The sequence below is a fragment of the Heterocephalus glaber genome, unplaced genomic scaffold (assembly GCF_053883595.1).
Source record: "Heterocephalus glaber isolate CG9 unplaced genomic scaffold, H.glaber_assembly_v1.0 deba00001481, whole genome shotgun sequence".
In the NCBI taxonomy this organism is placed as follows: domain Eukaryota; kingdom Metazoa; phylum Chordata; class Mammalia; order Rodentia; family Bathyergidae; genus Heterocephalus; species Heterocephalus glaber.
Window position 1 is genome coordinate 11,687,513 of NW_028258317.1, and position 21,031 is coordinate 11,708,543.

General features: G+C 35.7%; 1 pseudogene across 1 annotated transcript in view; it reads left to right on the forward strand.

Annotated features, from left to right (window-relative positions):
* LOC147825816 (G protein-coupled receptor associated sorting protein 3-like) overlaps window positions 1-21,031 on the forward strand; it is a 108,236-nt pseudogene that overhangs the window by 50,472 nt on the left and 36,733 nt on the right. Inside the window, exon 2 of the transcript XR_015439976.1 lies at window positions 16,548-16,670. The product of XR_015439976.1 is annotated as a G protein-coupled receptor associated sorting protein 3-like (transcript). The remainder of the gene's footprint in view (window positions 1-16,547; window positions 16,671-21,031) is intronic.

Here is a 21,031-nt window from a genome sequence, read left to right on the forward strand (position 1 = left end):
GGGTAGGAGGTAAGGGCTTACTTGGTGCTTTCCTCCATTGGCAGAGGGATTGATTGCAGCTGAAAGTGTCAAGACCCAGGAGAGAAGCAATTGAGTTGGGAACTCAGGAATAGACACAGGGGAGCAGAGTTTGAAGTAATAAGATAGTCCAGTGTTTAGATTAAAAAGCAAGAACTAGACATCAGAATCAAGCAAGGGTATGCCTAACAGATAGGGATAGAGTGCTAGCAATGAAAAGCCAGAGTTTTGAGAAACAGAAATTTTGTTCAAGATTTTAATTTGTAGAAGAGCAATATGTATTATATAATATATAATTCCAAAAATTCTCTATTAAAGTATTTAAAATAACATTTGGCCTCTAGATGATTTAACTATTAACAATTAGATTAAAAGCTAAAAAAAATCTATCGTTAGCACGTATTTGTGAATATTCCCTGCAAATTTTTCTCAAATTTTAAGTATATAAGTATATCTTAAGTATATATATTAAGTTAAATGTATCTTAAGGTCTCTTTCTTTCTCTCTCTATATATACTAAAAACTGTGTATAAGTCTTCAAAACAAATCTATAGAGGAGAGAGGGAGAAAGGAAGAAAGGGAAGGGGAGAAAGAGAGAGAGGGAGGAAGAGAGGGAAAGAGAAAGAGAGAGAAGAGAGAGAGAAGGGAGCTTTGATGCTGTAGACATTAAGTTTAATATATATGTTACAAAATTAGTTTGATTCTCTTCCCAATTGTGTGCTTTTATTTTTGGCTTGCTATTTGCAAAAAGTGACTCAGAAACGGAAGTGAAAAATCATTTTACAGTTTGACTAGAGTTTTTTTTCTTTTAGGGTTGTAATTCTTACATAATACAAGTACAAATCTCTGAATGTTTATTAGATGTCTGGTGCTAGGTTTCTGTGTAAAACAACAATACCAGCACCCCCCCAACTCCCATGCCTCTCTAATTATATGTAAACTTGTTTAAAATCATCAAGTACAATGATTCATCACTCCAAGGTGCTCTGCTAAAGGCTACATTGTTATAAGACTATTGTTCCCTACTGAATATATTTATTTTGAGCCTTGGTAAATTTTTTATTTTTAAAATAAACTCCAGATCTCTATCTGTACTTATTATGTAAGAAATAAACACTCGAATACATTTATCTAGTTTAAAACGTTACTTCAAATGACAAAAACAGATGGCTATTGCAGTCTTAGAAATGTTTATTTAGATTTATTGATATTATTTACATCATCATCATCACCCTCCTCATCTGTTAATGTTGGTTGCTTATCATTTAGATAGGGGTTATTGTAAGGTCCAGTAGCATTTATAAATAGTATGTATTAACTAATGTAGTCCCTGCTCTTAGAAAAAGGGAGAAAAATGAGTAATGGTAGAAATGATAGATAGTTCTTAATTTTCAAATGAATTGGTTGCCAAATTGAACTTGAGGTCCCTCTTATTAATAAAAAATAAATAATGTTATATATGGGCATATATATACCTAGTTTTTCTCCTTAAAAGCCACTGAAGACCTGAAACTGTGTTTAATGCTATAATGGAGTGTTTGAGTTGGGATCTACTGGTAAAAATTTATTAAGTCTCAACACAGTCTCTCATTAGAGTTGGTGGAGTGTAATCCTTTTTCTGTAGTCCTCACACCTTCAAAGAAGACATGATCAAAAATTATGGTGATTGATTAAATTTTTAAAATTTATTACAGTAAAAGACAATGTCATTAATCTGCCTCAGGATACTCTCCCTCACTTCAGGCTCACTTAACCCATTGTTCTTATCACTCTGAAGTGGTGCTAGACACGTTCTTCTGTGAGTAGGTTTAGTTGCATTGTCATGGCTGCCTTGATGTCCAGATTCGATTCAAAACATTTACCTTTCATGGTTATTTTTGCTTTGGGGAAGATTCAGAAGTCATACAATGTCAGATCCAGTGTATAAGGCTGAGGAGGACACACTGTAATGTTTTATGAACCTGTATTTCTGTTTGATGGCATACAGCAGCTGCGTTCACTCTATTTTCAATCCTATTTCATAAAGACAAGAAAGACTTCCAAACTTGCATCAGAAAGTGGCAAGAATGATGAGATAAATGTGTGTTGAAGTGAGGGGGAGTATTTTGAAGGGGATTAATGGCAGTATCTTTTGCTGTAATTAATTTTTTAAAAATTTAAAATTCACTGTATATTTTGATCATCTCTCACATTTATGCCTCCCATTGTGAGCTGAATTGTGACTGTCAAAAAGATATGTTGAAATCCTATCCCTAGGTACCTATTAATGTAACCTTATTTGGAAATAGTATATTTGTAGATGCAAACAATTTAAGATGAGGTCATATTAGATTAGGTAGGCCTTAGTATCCTCATAAAAAGAGGTAAATTTGGACACAAAAACAAAGAGAATACTATTTGACAATAGAGGCTAAGATGGGGGTGATAGGTCTTTAAACCAAGGAATGCCAAAGATTAGTGGCAACTACCAGGAATCCAGGAAGAGGCAGGAAGTATTCCCCTTGAGAGACTTCAGAAGAAGCAGGCCCTGGTGACACCTTGATTTTGGATTTCTAGCTATAAGAGCTGTGAAACATTTAATTTGTAATTTTTTTGCCATCTAAGTTTATCATAATTTATTATGGCAGCCCTAAGAAACTAATACATCTTCTAGGTAAACAAAATTAAACTATTAGAAATTTCTCATGTATCTATTTTCTCTATGATAACTCTAGGGATGGACTTATTATTGAAACAAAACTTGATATACTGAAGTTTGATACATGGTTTGGTTTGCTACTTAAAACACAATTTTTGTAATAATATTAAATGACTATATTATTAGTGCTTTTAAAATCTAAATTTTTTTGTTCAATAAAAATCTAAGATATGTGATGATACCTAGTGAATCCTACAATTTGTAGAATTATTGTGACAAGACATGAATACAAGAAAAACATAAAGTTGTGTGCAACAGACACCATGTCGATTTTTCTCTAGTTGGAGAACATCTACTGAGTAGCTTAGGTATTTATATCTTTTTTCAAAGAAGATTCTTTTGTTTACTATTTTTAATTTTTTTCTTATTTTTTCTTTTTGTTTTTTTTAAGGGTCTCACTATGTAGCTCAGGCTGGCCTTGAACTCACTACATAGCCCACAGTGGCCTTGAATTTGTGGTGATCCTCCTGCCTTTGCCTCCTGAATACTGGGATTACAGACTTGCACCACCCACACCCGGCTATTTTTGTTCCTTACTGAAACCTGGCTTAATTTCAGATTTCCAAGGTACCAGCAGTACATTATATCTTGAGGATTCCTCCTCCAAAATGGTCTAAGAATCCAGGCACCTTGTGAAGAGGCCGGTCATCTTTCCAGATAGCTCATGGAGAAAGAGGAAAGGATTGGGTTGTTTTTTTTTTATACCTGGGATCCAACTGGCAACCTTGCCCTTCTGGGGCAGGCAATGGAACGACTGAGCTAAATCCCTGGGCCAGCATTGGATATTTTTTTCTGGTATGTCATGGAAACATGACCTTGGGCACTATATATGGTCCCTGGCCTTTTCTCTCTTTTTAAAAAAATTTATTAAAAATTTTATTAGTACATGTTTGCAGCAGATAATGATTAATTTCATTATGCAGAGTTGGTGCATATACATAACACATCTTAATTCTTTTTACTTCCCCTTCTTCTCCCTTCCCTCCCTGGTTCCACTATTTATTGGTTCCCCTTCCATTTGCAAAAGATCTATCTCTCTGTTTCCTATTATCTTTTATTTTACTCTTTAAATTATTTATACTTTTGGTTTCTCATTTAAGATAAGCCGTGTGATATTTAAGCTTATGTGTCTGACTTACTTTACTTAACATCATTGTTTGAAGGTGCATCCATTTTGTTACAAATGATTAAAATTTATTCTCCTGTATATCAGAGTGGTATTCCATTGTGTGCAAATACAAACTTTCTTTAAATTTTTTATTAGTACATGTTTGCAGTACATAATGATTACATTTATTATGAGGAATTCGTACATATACATAGCATTTTAATTCATTTGTTCCCTTTCCCATTTGCAAAAGCCCTATTTCTATTTTTCTTCAATTCTCCTTTTTAAAATCCCTTTTCTTTTCTCTTGTTCCCCTTCCCATTTGAAAAAGACCTCCCTACTTCCTATTATCTATCTTCGATTTTGCTTTTTATTTGTGTTTTATGTTTCTCGTGTAAGAGAAACCATGCAATATTTAAACTTGTGTGTTTATTTCGGTTAACATTATGGTATGGAGGTCCATCCATTTACCTGCAAATGTCTCAAGTTTATTCCTCTTTATGGCAGAGTAGTACTCCAGTGTATAAATACCACATTTTCTTTATCCATTCATTTTTTGATGGACATATAGGCTGTTTCCAAGATTTAGCTTTTATAATTGTGTTGCTAAAAACATGGCTATGCATGTATTACTATAATATGATGACTTTAACTCTTACAGGAAGATATTCAGAAGAGGAATAACCGGGTAAATGGAATTTCTATTTTTAGTTTTTTTGAGAAATCTTCATACTGATTTCCGTAGTGGTTGTACTAGTTTACATTCCTACCAACAATACAGAAGGGTTCCTTTCCTCTGCAGCCTCACCAGCATTTGTTGTTACTTGAGTTCTTGGTAATAACCATTCTTTCAGGAGTAAGATGGTATGTCAGTGTTGTTTTAATTTGTGTTTCTCTAATACCCAATGATGTTGAACATTTTTTCATGTATTTATTGTGCATCTGTACTTCTGAGAAGTGTCTATTAATTTAGGATGCCCAGTTTTTGATTGGGTCTTTTATTATGGTATGTCTAATATTTTGAGTTCTTCATATATTCTAGATATTAGTCTTCTGTCTGAGGAATAGCTGGCAAAAATTGTAAGTTGTCTCTTCACTCTGTTGGTTGTTTCCTATGATGTACAGAAGCTTTTTATTTTGATATGATCCCATTGTTGACTATTGATATTATTTCTTATGCCATTGAGGTTCTGTTCAAAAGTCCTTGTCTATGCCTATGTCTTCAGGAATTTTACCTATTTTCTTTATCCATTCATCTGTTGATGGACATATAGACTGCTTCTATGATTTAGCTATTTTGAGTTGTGCTGCTATACACTTGGATATGTGTGTATCACTGTAATATGATGTCTTTAACCCTTTTGGGAAGATAACTAGAAGAGAAATAACTGGGTCAAAGGGAATTTCTATTTTTAGTGTTTTGAGGAATCTGATTTCCATAGTTTTTACACTAATTTTCATTCCTACCAACAATGTAGAAGGGTTACTTTTTTCCCTCAAAGCCTCACTAGAGTATGTTATTATTTGATTACTTAATGACAGATATTTTTTTCTGGATAAGGTAAAAATCTCATTGTTTCTTTTAATTTGCATTTCTCTAATGACTAGAGATGTTGAAAATTTTTTCACATACTTAATGGCCATTTGTACTTCTTTTGAGAAGTGTTTGTTCATTTTAGTTACCCTTTTTTTTTGGTACTGAGGATTGAACTCAGGTCCTTGCGCTTGTGAGGCAGGCGGCAGAACCACTGAGCTAAATCCCCGGCCCCAGTTACCCATTTTTTGATTGGGTCTTTTATTTTGAGAGTCTAATTTTTTGAATTCTTTATATATTCTAGATATTTGTCCTCTGAGGATGAGCTGGTAGTTTTTCCCCATTCTGTAGGTCATTTCTTCTCTATGTTGGTTGTTTTTTTTGCTGCGCAGAGTTTTAAAATTTAATATGATCTCATTTGTAGATTTTTTATATGATTTCTTGTGCAACTGGGGTTCTGTTCAGAAAGTCATTGGCCATATCTATGTCTTTGAGTTTTACCTACTTCATCTTCCAGAAGATCTTTTTTAATATCTAGATTTTTTGATCAATTTTGATACGATTTTAATTCAGGGTGAGAGATACAGGTCTAGATTCAATCTTCTGCATGTGGATAACAGGTTTTCCCAGCACCATTTGTTAAAGAGGTACTCTTTCCTCCAGCATAGGTTTTTGGCCCATTTGTCAAAGATCAGACAGTTTAGGCTAGAGTTTTAGCTCAGTGGTGCCACGCCTGCTTCACAAGTGCAAGGTCCTGAGTTTGATTCCTGGTACTGAAAAAAAAAAAAGATCAGATTGCTGAATATGCCTGCGGCTTTTCTACATCCTCTGTTGTTTCACTGACCCACATGTCTGGTTTTTTTCCAATACCATGCTGTTTTTATCACTGTAGCTTTGTATTATAAGTTGAAATCCAGGATTGTGATGCCTCCTGCTTTGCTCTTGTTACCCAGGATTACTTTTGTAATTCTGTGTCTCTTTTAGTTCCATATGAATTGTAGTATTGTTTTCTCTAGTTCTGTGAGAAATGTGGTTGATATTTTGATTTAGATTGCATTAACTCTATATATCAGTTTAGGAAGTATGGCCAGTTTGACCCTATTGATTCTGGCTATCCAAGAACAGAGGATATCTTTCAATTTTGTGGTGCCCTCTTTGATCTCCTTGTTCAGAGGAAATCACAGGTTTTTTTTTATAGAGGTCCTTCACTTCTTTGGTTAGGTTAATTCCTAAGTATTTAATTTTTCTTAGTGTTATTATGAGTGATACTTTTTTTTCTAATTTCTTTCTCAGTGGGTTCATTATTGGTATACAAGAATGCTATTTTTTTTTGTATGTGTTCATTTTGTATCCTAATATTGAGCCGAATTTGTTTTTTACTTCTAGGAGTTTTTTTGGTGGAATTTTTTGATTCTTCTATGTAAAGGGCCATGTTGTCTGCAAGTAAGGATAGTTACTTCTTCCTTTCCTTTATGTATCCCTCTTTTTTCCTTTTCTTGCTCTGGCTAAAGTTTTGAGTACTATAATAAACAAGAGCGGTGATAGTGGTCATCTTTGTTTTGTTCCTTATTTTAGAGAGACAAGCTTTCAGTTTTTCACCATTTAATATGATGTTGACAGTAGATTTGTTATAAATGGATTTTATCAGATTGAAATAAAGTCCTGTACCTATTTTCTTTAGTTTTTTTTAAAAATCATGAATGGATGTTGGATTTTGTCAAAAGCTTTTCTTTGTCTATTGAGATGATCATGTGATTTTTGTCCTTGCTTCTATTTATATGATGAATCACATTTGTTGATGTGTGTATATTGAACCATCCTTGCACCTGTGGGTTGAAGCCTACTTGGTCATGATGTATGATCTTTTAAATGATTTATTGCATTCTGTTTGCCAATATCTTATTGAGGATGTTTGTATCTGTGTTTCCTAAAGAAATGATACTATAGTTTTCTTTTTCAGTTGAGTCTTTGTCTGATTTTGGAGTCAAAGTAATGCTAGCTTTTAGTGGCAGACCACCCTGCTGATTATACCCAAAGCAGGCAGTACTCCTTCCTTTTCAATTTCATTAAAGAATTTGAAGAATATCAGTATTGTATCTTTTTTGAAGTACTTATAGAATTCCATGGTGAATCCATTGGTTTTTTCTTTGTTGGTACATTTTTTATTGCCTATTATTGGATTATTCAGGTTTTAAAAATATTTTCTTGGTTCAGTTTTCATAACTCTTGTATGTCTAGGAATGTATCCATTTCTTCTGAATTCTCTAATTTGTTGGAGTGAAGGATTTTATAATAGTTACTAATAATGTTCTGGATTTTGGCATTGCCCATTGTGATTTCTCCTTTTTCATTGCCAATTGTTTTGATGTGCATCTTTTGTTTCCTTTTTATTGGTAAGACTGGCTGAAGGTTTGTCTAATTTGTTTATTCTTTTGAAAAACAAGCTATTTGATTCATTGATTTCTTGTATTTTTTTGTCACAATTTCATTAATTTGTGCTCTGATCTTTCTAATTTCCTTCCTTGTATAGCTTTGAATTTGGATTTTCTTCTTTGTCTAGGACCATGAGGTGCATCATTAAGTTATTTATTTAGGCTATCTGATGTGGGCATTGTCAGCTATAAGGTTCCCTCTTAGAACTGCTTTCATTGTGTAACATAGGTTCTGAAATGTTTTATTGGCATAATTGTTTGATTCTAGGAACTGTCTAATTTCTTGATTTTTCTGTGACTTATTGATTATATGAGTGTATTTTTAAAATTAATTTTATTGGTACATTTGAGGTATAAAATATAATGACATTCATCATTAGAAATTTGCACCTTTATGTAATCCATCTTGGCTCTTATTTTTTTCCCATTCCCCTGCCCTCCGTTCACACCTCCACCCCTCCCTATCTACAAAGACTTTGCTTCCATTTTTTCTTGTTCTTATATTAATTCCATTCCTTTATTTCTTTTCCCCTACCCTTTCCACTTCCACTTCCCCCTTGCACCTTTCCTTCCTATTTCACATTATCTATTGTATGTTTTAGTCCTTATTTACACTTTTAGTTTCTCACACTAGAGAAACTATTCGGTATTTACACATGTGTATCCTATTTATTTCACTTCAGAGTATGGCCTCAATGTGCATCCATTTAGCTATAAATGTCTCTAGTTTCTCATTCTTTATGGCTGAGTAATACTCCATTTTATTTTTTAAAAAACACATTTTCTTTATCCAGTCTCCAGTTGATGGGCAATTGGGTTGTTTCCAAGTTTTAGCTATCACAAACTGTGCTGCTATGAACATGGCTGCACATATATCACTGAGCTATGATTCTTTTAATTCTTTGGGGAAGATCCCCAGCAGGGGAATAGCTGGTTCAAATGGGACTTGCAGTCCTAGTTCTTTGAGGTATCTCCATACTGATTTCCACAGTGATTGCACCAGTCTACACTCCCACCAGCAGTGGAGCAGGGTTCCTCTTTCCCCACAGCTCTGCCAGCATTTGTTATTGGTTGATTTCATGATAGCAGCCATTCTTACTGGGTGAGGTGGAATCTCAGAGTTGTTTTCATTTGCATCTTTCGAATGGCCAGTGATGTTGAACATTTTTTCATGTTTATTTGCTATTTCTACTTCTTTGTCTGAGAAATGTCTGTTCATTTCAGATGCTCATTTTTGGATTGGGTCTTTAAATTTGGGAGGTCTAATTTTTTAAAGTTCTTTACATATTCTAGGTAGTACATCTTTGTCTGAGGGACAGCTGGTGAAAATTTTTTCCAACATTATAGGTTGTCTCTTCACACTGTTGGTGGTTTCTATTGTTTTGCAGAAGTGTTTTAGTAAGAAGAGATCCCACTTGTTGATTGTTTGTGCTAGTTCATGGGCAACTGAGGTTTTGTTCATAAAATCTTTTCCTACACTGATGTCTTCAAGAGTTCTACCTAACCTCTGTTCCAACTGATTCAGCATTTCTATTTTAATATTTAGATCTTTAATCCATTTCAATTTTAGTTTACTGCATGGTGAGAGATATAGGTCTAGTTTTAGTCTTTGGCAAGTTGAAACCCAGTTTTTCCAGCACCATTTATTAAAGCAGCTATCTTTCCTCCAGTGAGGGTGTTTGGCTCCTTTGTTGAAGATGAGGTGGCTGAGTGTGTCTGGAGTTGTTTCTGCATCTTCTAATCTGTTCCACTGCTCTTCAGGTCTATTTCTTTGCCAGTACCATGCTGTTTTTATCACAGTGGCTTTGTAGTATAGTTTCAAATTGGGGCTTGAGATACCCCCTACCTTGTCTTTATTGCCTAGTATTGCTTTTGCTATTCTAGGTCCCTTCTTGTTCCAAATGAATTTTTGGATTGTTTTCTCCAGGTCCAGGAAGTATGCTGCTGGGATTTCAGTTGAGATTGCACTGAATCTATATAGCAGTTTTGGAAGTACGGCCATTTTCACTATGTTGATTCTCCCTACCCAGGAGCAAGGGATGTCTTTCCATTTTCTGATATTGTCTTCAATCTCTTTTTTCAGTCTGCTACAGTTTTCAGAGGAGAGGTCTTTGATTTCTTTTGTTAGGTTGATTGCTAAGTATTTCAATTTTTTGGATGCTGTTGTGAAATAAATTGATTGCTTTATTTCTCTCTCAGTGTGTCTGTTGTTCATATAGAGGAAAGCTATTGATTCTTATGTGTTGACCTTGAATCCAGCTACTTTACTGAATTTGGTTACTAAGTCTAGAAGACTTTTGGTGCAGTTCTTAGGGTCTTCTATATAGAGTATCATATCACCACAAATAATGACAGTTTGACTTCTTTGTTTTCTATCCTTATTTCTTTTATTTCTTTCTCTTGTCTAATTGCCATGGCTAACGTTTCCAAAACTATATTGAACAAGAGTGGTGATAGTGGACATCCTTGTCTTTTTCCTGATTTTAGTGTGAAGGATTTCAGTTTTTGTCCATTTAGTATGATATTGGCTGTTGGTTTTTCATAGATGGCTTTTATCAGATTGAGGTAGAGACCGTCTATTCCAAGTCTTTGGAGAGTTTTTATCATAAATCCATGTTGGATTTTATCAAATGCCTTTTCTGCATCTACTGAGATGATCATATTGTTTTTGTCCCTGGCTCTATTGATATAGTGTATTACCTTTATTGATTTGCATATATTGAACCATCCCTGGATCCCTGGCATGAATCTCTCTTGGTCAAGGTGTATGATCTTCTTGATGATCTGCATTCTATTTGTCAGTATCGTATTAAGGATATTTGCATCTATGTTCAGTAGTGAGATTGGCCTATAGTCCTCTTTTTTGGTTGGGTCTTTCTCTGCTTTGTGGATCAAGGTGATGCTTGCTTCCAGGAATGAATTTGGGAGTATTGTTTCCCTTTCAATTTCACTGAAGAGTTTAAACAGTAGTGGGTGTAGTTCCTCTCTAAATGTCTTGTAGAATTCAGCAGTGAAGCCATCAGGACTTGGGCTTTTCTTAGTTGGTAAGTTTTTAATTACATTTTCAACTTCATTGATTGATATTTCATCATTTAGAATTTTTAGGTCATCTTCGTTCAACTTTGGTAATTTACACATATCTAGGAATCTGTCCATTACTTCTGTGTTGTCCATCTTATTGGCGTATAGCTTCTCGAAGTAGGTATTGAGGATTTCTGCTGGGTCCGTTGTGATTTCACCCTTTTCATTCCTAATTGCAAAGATTTGTGCCTTTTCTTTCCTATTTTTTTGATGAGGTTGGCTAAAGGTTTGTCAATTTTGTTTATTCTTTCAAAGAACCAACTCTTGGCTTCATTGATTTTTTGTATTGTTTTCTTAGTCTCTATTTGCATTGATTTCTGCCTTGATCTTTATAATTTCCTCTCTTGTATGAGTTTTGAGTTTGTCCTGTTCTTCTATTTCTGAAGCTTGAGGTTCAACATCAGTTTGTGTAATTGGGCTCGCTCTGTCTTCCTAATGTGAGTATTCATTGCTGTGAATTTCCCTTGTAAGACTGCTTTTGTTGTGTCCCATAGATTCTGATATGTTGTATTGTCATTGTCATTTAATTGAAGGAACTGTCTGATTTCTTCTTTAATTTCCTCTGTGACCCATTGGTTATTCAGAAGTGTGTTGTTCAATTTCCATGTGTTTATGAAATTCTTGCTATTATTTTGCTATCGATTTCCAATTTCATTGCACTATGGTCTGATAATATACAGGGGATAACTTCAATTCCTTTGCACTTACTTAAACATGTTCAGTGAATGAGTATGTGGTCTATTTTGGAGAATGACCTGTGTGCAGCTGAAAAGAATGTGTATTCTGATTTTGTGGGGTGTAATACTCTGTAAACATCTGTTAAGTTCATTTGTTCAAGAGTTTGATTGAGTTCTAGTATTTCATTTTTTATTTTTTGTCTAGTTGATCTATCTATTTGCAACAGTGGGGTATTGAGGTCCCCCACTACTATTGTATTAGCGTTCATATGATATTTCATGTCAATTAGTATTTGTTTTATATAGTTGGGTGCACTAGTGTTTGGTGCATAGATATTAATGATTGTCATCTCTTCCTCTTGGACTGTTCCCTTTAAAAGGATGTAGTATCTTTCTTTGTCTCTTAATCAGTGTTGGTTTGAAATCCACTTGATCTGCAAAGAGGATAGCTACTCCTGCTTTTTTGGGGGGGGCTCCTGTTGGATGGAGTATTGTTGTCCACCCTTTAACTTTCAGTCTATGAGTTTCTTTTTTAATTAAGTGTGTTTGTTGTATGTAGCATCTTGTTGGATCTTGCTTCTTGACCCATTCTGCCAGTCTATTTCTTTTGATTGGTGAGTTGAGACCATTAACATTGATGGTTATCACTGATATGTATTGACTTATCATTGTCATGACTTTTTCTGTTTGTTGGATTCTCCCCCTTTGCATTTAATTTCTTGTCGTGCCCAATGGATTTATTCTGTTGGGCTTCCTGGGGTTGTGATCCTCATTGTCTTTTCCTAGGATATTCTTTGAAATTTTTTGGAGTGCTGGTTTGGTATTCATGATGTTCCTAAGGTGTTCTTTGTCATGAAAGTATCTTATTTCTCCATCAATTTTGAAAGATAGTTTTGCATGGTACATCAATCTGGGTTGGAGGCTGTTTTCTTTTAGGGCTGGAATATGTCACTCCAAGCTCTTCTTGCCTTGTGGGTTTGAGTTGAGAAGTCTGCTGTGATTCTGATGGGCTTTCCTTTGTATGTGATTTGTTTCTTTTCTCTAATGGCTTGTAGAACTTTGTTTTTCTGTTGGGTTTCTGGAATCTTAAATATTATATGCCTATGTGTAGATTTTTTTGATCATGCCTAGTCAGAGTCCTATATGCCTCATTTATCTCTATGTCAAGTTCTTTTCCCCTCTTTGGGAAATTTTCTTCCATTACTTCTGTGAACAGTTTTTTTTTATGTCATCTGCACTCTCTCCTCTTTCTTCATTGACTCCAATCAGTCTGATGTTATTCTTCTTTGCATCATGTAGCAGCTGCTGGACTGATATCTCATGGTCCCTTACTATTTTTAAGAAACTTTTCTTTTCCTGATTACTAATGGAATCCTATCTTCTACATCTGAAATTCTATTATCGCATTGGCTCATCCTGCTGTGTAAACTTTCAATGGAGTTTTTGATCTCCTGGAAATTTGTTTGCATCTGTTTTATGGATTCCATTTATTTCCTATATTGGGATTCCATCATGTTTCTCAGCTCCTCTATTTTTCATCTGTGTTTGCTATAGATTTATTAATCATGTCTTGCTCTATGGGCACAATCTCTGCTGTTACCTGAGAAATTACTTTGATTTCATTTTTTTCAGATCCTCTTTTGTTGCCAGTTCAGGGAGTCCAGGTGGTTGAGTATCAGATTGTTCTATCTCATTCCCTTTTGGGGTTGCCTTAGGTGATCTGGAAGTCTGGTTTTGAGATGGTAGTTATGTGTCTTCTCATTTCAATAGATGCAGTCTGCTGTGTCTTTGTTGAAGCAACTTTTCGCTCACCCAATGGTCTTGAATTCTCAGTAAGCCACTGAGCAGCCTTTAATCTGCTGCTTACCAAGTACACCAATTCCTGAGTTCAGAGTGTTGGCCTTATGGATCCCTGAGCTGACCTGTTGTCTGAGTGGGCTTCTGGCTGGGGTCTGTGCACACTTGGGATGGTGTCTAGGAATGCTTTTTGCCAGGGCCCCTATGTAGCTGTTATCTGGGAGTGCCTTTGCCTGGGGGCTGTGCATCCCTGTGCATCCCTGTGCATCCCTGTGCATCCCTGTTGCTGCACAGGCTTTGGCTAGGGTCTCCATGCACTTATCAATGGTATTGGGGTGAGCGTCTCGGTATTGCTTGTGTGCCTGTGTAGTTCCTTTCCAGGAGGGTCCTTGGCTGTGGCCAGTGGTATGGCGGGCCTCTGGCTGAAGCTTGTGTGCCTGTGCAGTTCTTTTCTGGGCAGGCCTTTGGGTTGGGCAGGTGTGAAGGAGCCTCTGGGGTTGGGGCGGAGCCCTAGCTGGGATTCTCCTGCAGCGGTGCTGGTCTGGGCCTCACAGCTGTTCCCTGGGATCTGCGAGCACTTACTGATGGAATGGCCAGCCTCTGGCTGAAGGTTGTGCACCTGTGCAGGTCTTTTCTGGGCAGGACTTTGGCTTGGGTGGGTGTGCAACAAGCATGTATTTTTTTTGACTTCCATGTGTTTGAAGTTTCTCTGGTATCTTTTGATTTCTAGTTTCATTGCACTATGATCTGATAATAAGCATGGGATAATTTTGTTTCTTTTGTATTTATTTAAGCCTGCTTTATGGGCTAGTATGTGTTCTATTTTGGAAAACAGTTTGTGTGCTGCTGAGAAGAACGTGTATTCTGTTGTTGTGTGGAACACTCTGTAGATATCTATAAAGGCCATTTTTTCAGAGGTGTGGTTCAACTCTGATATTTCTTTTTGACTGTTTATTTAACTGTGATTAGTGATTAATGTTCTCTACTATAATTGGGTTGATGTTTATTTAATTTTTTATGTTCGGGAATGTTTGTTTTATGAATTTGGTGGTGTATATATACCAATGGTTGGTGTATATATTTGTCTAAGTGTTATCTTTTCTTGTTGAATTATTCCTTTAAGTAACGTGTAATGATTTTCTTTGTCTCTTCTGATCTGTTTTGGCTTGAAGTCCATTTGTGTGGTGATGTCAATAATAAGACAAACTAGATATTGCCATACATTAAAAACCAATTAATAGCAACAATTTTGGCATCCTGGCAGTAGCAATGAAGTCAGCAACAATAATAGAGTCAAAGAGAAACTGGATATTGACATATTTTAAGAACCAATTAAAGCTGCCAGTGTACTATCCTTGACAATAAAAAAGAGATCTGCCATAGTAATATAGATGCAAAGACAAACCTAATGTTAACAAACAGTAAATATCTACTAAATCCAACAACTTATACTACCACTAACAAGACAAAAGAATTAAACAATAATTGTATAGATTTTATTAAATAGCTAAAGGTTAATAAAGCTTAATAGTAATACTAATAAAAATTGAGAGGGTGGGGAAGGGGAAAAAGAGGTAAGATTTGAAAAATAAAGAAAAGGTAGATGAGAAGGAAGAGAGAAAAATGAGCTGAAGCATCCTATCAAGGAGTAAAAGAAAATTAATAGAATGAGATAAAAGTAACAGAAAAGAGCAAACGAGAAAAGGAAGAAAAAAGAAAAAACAGAGACCAAAAGAAAGAAAAAGTGGAAAAACTCCCAAATACCAAAAAAACCATTGAAGAGAAATTAGTCCATAAAATTCCTCTGTATTTGTGAATGAGTAGTTTATTTCCAGGGTCTGTAGTATTGAAATCTACCAAATATGGGAGAAGGATAGTGAATCACAACTTAGTCCTATTTTGATTCCACTCTCACATTTTTGTGTGTAAATGCTGAAACTACTCTGCCTTTCTTGCTGGGAAGGGTTGGTCAATGGTGTCTTCCCTCCAGCTGTATTCCCTCCAGCTGCTCCTAGTTTCCATGTTCCCTCAATGTTCCCCAAGTCACTCCTTTCTCTGCCTGGCTTTACATCCTGTGGTTTTGAAAGGTCTGCCTCCACTCCACTTCTCCCAGAGGTCCCTTTGTCCATACACCCCAGGCTATGGCAACTACCCATACTGAGGTGTATCCTTGATCACATTGCAGATAGTGAGAGCAAACAGATCAGCGTTCTGTACTGGGTGTAAACAGCCAGGGGTGAGGGTAGAGTCAAGCAGTCCACTGGACTTAATGCATGCACTTTCTGACCCGGGCCCACTGAAAATCACACATGAATGACCTGGCTTCTCACCACAGAGGGTGGAACCCCCATGTCTTTCCTGGTCTCAGTTTAAACTTCTCAGAGGGTCTATATCTGGACTATCTCTCTGCCACTGTCTCTTATGGCTGTCTCCCACCCAGTCACTGTGGTAGGGTGACTCCAGGAACCCTTAAGTGTAGTTCTTCTGTAGCTCAGTCTTCCCAAAATGGATCCTTGTTAAACACTCTCAAATATGGCAGGTCCTGCAATTGATTTCTTTTCCAACTCTAGCCTGCCATACAGAAAGAATTACTTTCAGAGTAAAATCTTATACTGTATTTGAAGCTTACAATAAATATGGGGTTTTCTTGGGACTAGTGCTGCCAGCCCAATCTGTTGTTTCTCCCTGGAGTTGATGACCCACTCCAGGCTTATTTTGTGTTCATGGAGGCAGGGTTAGCATTCCAGACTGCTTTGTTCTTTTCTTTGCATTGTGTTCAGTTTCTCTAGTTTCTGTGATTTCTAGTTTTTCTGTTGCTTTTTCTTGATTTCCAAAGCTCTTCCTTTTCTGTTCACTAAATTGTTGTTTTCTAGGAGTCTGAATTCCAGGTCCTAAAGAGTCTGTAATATGCCACCAGCCTTCACTCCACCATTTTCTCTTCACCCTATTGTCTTTTTAAAATACACTTTATTTTAGTACAATTTTAGCTTTACAGGGAAATTATGCAGTAAATACAGACAGTTCCCCATGTATTTGTTCTCCTTTCTTTGGTGCTATTCTTTTGTTTTGCCTCCTAACCACCATGAAGTGAGCACCTTGTTCCACCACACCCCTCCACCATGATGTACTTGCCTTGGAAACAGCTGATTATGGACTAAAAGCTCTGAAACTGTGGGCATGATTAAGCCTTTCCTTCTTTCAGTTGTAGGTTTTGGATATTCTTTCCCAGTGATGGAAAAGACGAGCAGTACAGTCACATTAAGCATATGCTCTACCACTGAGCTCCTCCCCCAACACAAGGACTGGAAAATTTGATCATCCTTTGGTGGGTCCCATTTTTTAACTTAACCATAGTTTCTGTTGTCTACAAATTACTGATAATACTTGGTCCTTTATGGTGTGATGCAACATTTTTCACTCTTTCAATGATGTGCTTTCTCTGGTCAGTAACCCATTGCAGCAGAAGTTTTACAACTGCACTACACCTCTTTAATATGCATTCATATCAATTAAGAGGATAGGCTTTAAATTCTGATGATTCCTGCCAATTGTGGTGGCACACCCCTGTAATCCCAGCACTTGGGAGGCTGAGGTAGGAGGATCATCCTGAGTTCAAGGCCAGCCTGAGCTACATAGTGAGACCCTGTCTCTAAATAAATAAATAAATAAATAAATAAATAAATAAATAAATAAAATCTGATAATTCTGAATCTCTTATCTGTCACTTACTAGCTGTGTGACCTTGGAAAACTATTTCACCACACTAGGCCTTTGTTTTCAGTGCTATAAAATGACTATACTATTGTGTCTTCCTCATAGATTAGTTACATGAATTAAATGAAAAACATATGCAGGCTGGGGATTTAGCTCAGTGGTTCTGCCACCTGCCTTGCAAGCACAGGGTCCTGAGTTTGATCCCCGGTACCAAAAAAAAAAAAAGAAAAACATATGCAAAATACTTAGGGAAATGACTGACACATCATAATATTTAATTAACAATGACTTGATAACATAGTTATATCTATATACCTACAAAGAGATTTAATGATGTGGGGAAGAAGCCTATAAAATAATTTTATGGGCAGAGTGGGAAATAAAATTTTTAATAAATTAAAATTTAATTTAAAATATCTTTTGCAACTTTTTCTGTGTAAAAAAATTTTAAAGCAAAGAAGTTCTACGTTCTCTTCATTTTAGGAAAGTTTTGATCAAAACAGGTTAAACTATAAGCATTGCTTCTGTAAGCATAAGCATTAGCTATTTAGAGACAACTTATTAATGAAGATTACTTCACTCTCTTGCACTGATAACTAGGTGAGGAGTTACTGTACATTAGGGGTTGGGAAACTACAGCCTGTGGGTTAAGTCTGGCCTGAAAACTGTTTTTGCAAATAAAGTTTTACTGGAACACAGCCACATTGAGTCATTTAAGTATTGTATATAATATTTCAGTGTTACATTGGCAGAGATGCGGAGTTGCAAAGAGACTACATGGCCATAGATCCTAAAATATTTATTATCTGGCTCTTTTCAGAAGAATTTTCTTAACTCCTCATGTGGATCGTAAACCCAGAGCAGTGCCAGAACTATGATGAGGAAAGTGAGGCAGTTGCCTAGTATAGTATGTTCCTCCAGACAACAGAACCAACAGTTTTATTTATTCCCTTATTCATTTACTCTTTATAGAAATAGGCTCATGTGACTATAGAGGCTGAGAAGTCCCAAGATCTGAAGTCAGCAAAGTGGACACCTAATAGTTTAGTTCCAGTCTGAGTCTGAAGACTTGAGAAGAAAAGGGTGTAAATGTCACTCCAAGTTTAAGTCTGAAGGCAGAAGACTGACCTGCCAGCTTGATGCTGGCAGAAAGAGAATTCTCTCTTAGTTGGCCTTTTGTTCTATTCAGGCCTTCCATGGATTGGATGGCTCATCCACATTAAGGAGAACAATATACTTTACTCAGTCTACCGATGTAAATACCCATCTTTAGAAACATACTCAGAGATAAGAGTTGATCTGGGCATCCTATGATTCAGTCAAGCTGATACAAAAAATTAAGTTTAACCTACAAGATGAAATTTAAAGGGGCCTAGCAATCAAGGGTAAATAAATTTTAATATGATACTTAAAAAGATAAATATTAACACAAAAAAATTCATGATGGACAAAATGTTGAAAAAAGTTATTTTTTTGATACCAGAATTGAACTTAGGACCTTGTACTTGCCAGGCAGGCACAGCACCACTAAGCTAAATCCTTGGCTCAAAATGTTGAAATTTTAAATAAGGATAGAGTCAGTAACTATACCTTGCCAAGCCACATTGGAGCCTGAGGCATTACTTATATACTTTATATGTATATTTGTTTTAGGCAATACTTACATTGTTTATATTGTATTATTTAGAATTTTGACATTTTGTACATCACATAAGGCACAGAAATGCTCTCAGTTCCTTAGTGCAAAGCTTAACATATAGTGGGCCTGTAAGTTTTTTTCCATCAGTTATGAATTAATTCCCCCATGATACCACAAAGGAAGAATTAGGAAAACTGTGTGATAGTAGTTGGACCTGTCATTCTGATAGAAAATAGAACATTTGAATCCTAAATGTAAGTATTAATCCCATTCACCAGTTTGTCTATTCACTAAGAAATATTGGTGATGTGTTTTCTCTTAGTCATAGACTGTTTTAAGGTGATATTTTGGAATTTATTATACTTTAAGCATAATTTTGAATATCTTTTGAAATTTAGATAGTTTGTGAAAACTTCCTAAGATAATCTAAATATTTGCTGTATTTTTAGCTATTTCTGGTGTCCTCTCCTATTTCTTAGTTGATATATTCATATGATAGACTGATTTCATCCTCTCCTTTCAGGATCTTCCTGTAATGTATTCCTTCTGACTGGAAGATAGAATGTTTAGTCCAAAAGTCAGATTTTTTTGAGAGTCTAAGTCACATTTTTCAGAGTTCACTTCATGTAGGACACGATCTTCAAGGCTGGAGAAGGAAGAACTATGGGAGTGGATGTTCAAGTACATTATAGTCATTAGACAAACATTTTAAAGGGATTTTAATAAATGTAGAAATGAAGAACAATCATATATTTAGGTTAGCATTAAAGAGTAAAAACAAACATAATCAATAGCAGTTATGAGGAACATAATCATATATTTAGTTTACCATTGAAAATCAAAGTAAATATAACCAAATTTGTACTTACTCAAACACAAAGAGAAAGTAGTTCATGAAGTTGTGATTAACTAACAATTGTTTAACCTGTATTTGAAATTAGCTGGACTTTTGTTAGGTGTTTTCATTACCAGACTTCTATTACCCCAAAGTAAATTTATGGTTCTTCTTCATGCAGGAAAGTAGAGAAAGAACTACAAATGTTCTCCTTCCTCACCTCAGCTCTTTTACATGGGTATAGTTGCAGTGAGGGGGTAGTAGGAGAGAGAGAGGCAGGGGAAACCCAGAAATGGGGTTTGAGCAAAGGAGGAAGTAGAAAGTAAGAGAAGAGATTAAAGGAGAAATGTGCAATAGAGAGGGGGAAGAGGGTAAAAGGAGAGTGTGAGGGAGGGACAAGAGACAGGAGTCTGTCACCGTCTTCTCTTTTTGTACTTTCTGAAAGTAACATAAAGGAGACAGAGACTTAATCATTGGAAATGGAAACATGTCTGATTCATTATTTGCTAAGCAAGAGCCCTGCAACAGGGTTGTGTAAAGAGGGGGAATAATTTGGGCATGTTGCCACTATGATTTCTTTAGACAAAACTCCTTCTCTTTAGTTTTCCTGTCCCTACAATAAAGTACACAAAGTGGAACTAAACATTTATCTGGGACCAATGGCAAGTTCTGTGAGGAAATTGCCTGAGAATTAAGACCCCTTAACACTCCCTTTATTTCCATTATCCTTAGTTTCCTTTGATCTTTCCAGTTTTCTGATAAATCTTTTGCTGAGGATTGCCTAAGGTATGTTTCCTAAGTTTGTGGAAAAATGCAAAACATTTCTGAAGGAAAAAAATCACTACTCTCAACTTTACCTGGGGAATTGGTATCTAAATATTTCTTTCCAGAGAGGACTTGAATGTTTCTTGAATAGTCAGTTTTCTAATGTTCCATAGCTGAATCATAAGGAGGGACTATTTCTCCTAATGACAATAATTATTTTCTCTGGACAGAATAAAAAGATAGAGTATTTCTTAGTATTTCCCACAGCATCTAGTCACATGCTTTGTTTATGGAAGGTTCTCAGTAGAAACTCACAAAATTAATAATATAAGTTCTTTACTAGACAATGTACCTGGTATGAATTTTTTCTACCCTATTATAAGAATTGTGGACTCACAGGCCAAAATTGTGTATCTACTATATTTTATATCTGAATTATATTTCTATTTTTATCTTTTAACATTGATTTGTATCTTCATCAAATCAATATAAGTGCGTGGTTTAAAAGTCAAACAGAAAAAGCTGACAAAGAGTATAGCAGTATCCTGGCCCATATTTTTCCGTGCTTGATTTCTATTCACTTCTGTACTTTACTATTTCATCTCTTTATTTTAAAATAAGAGGCTTATATTAACTTCAAAGTTTTTTCATTTTATGCTCCAATGACTTGCTGTGGATGACTGGGCTTTAGCTTTCTTTACTATCCATTCCTTCCCTCTTCTGCTTCTCCCTC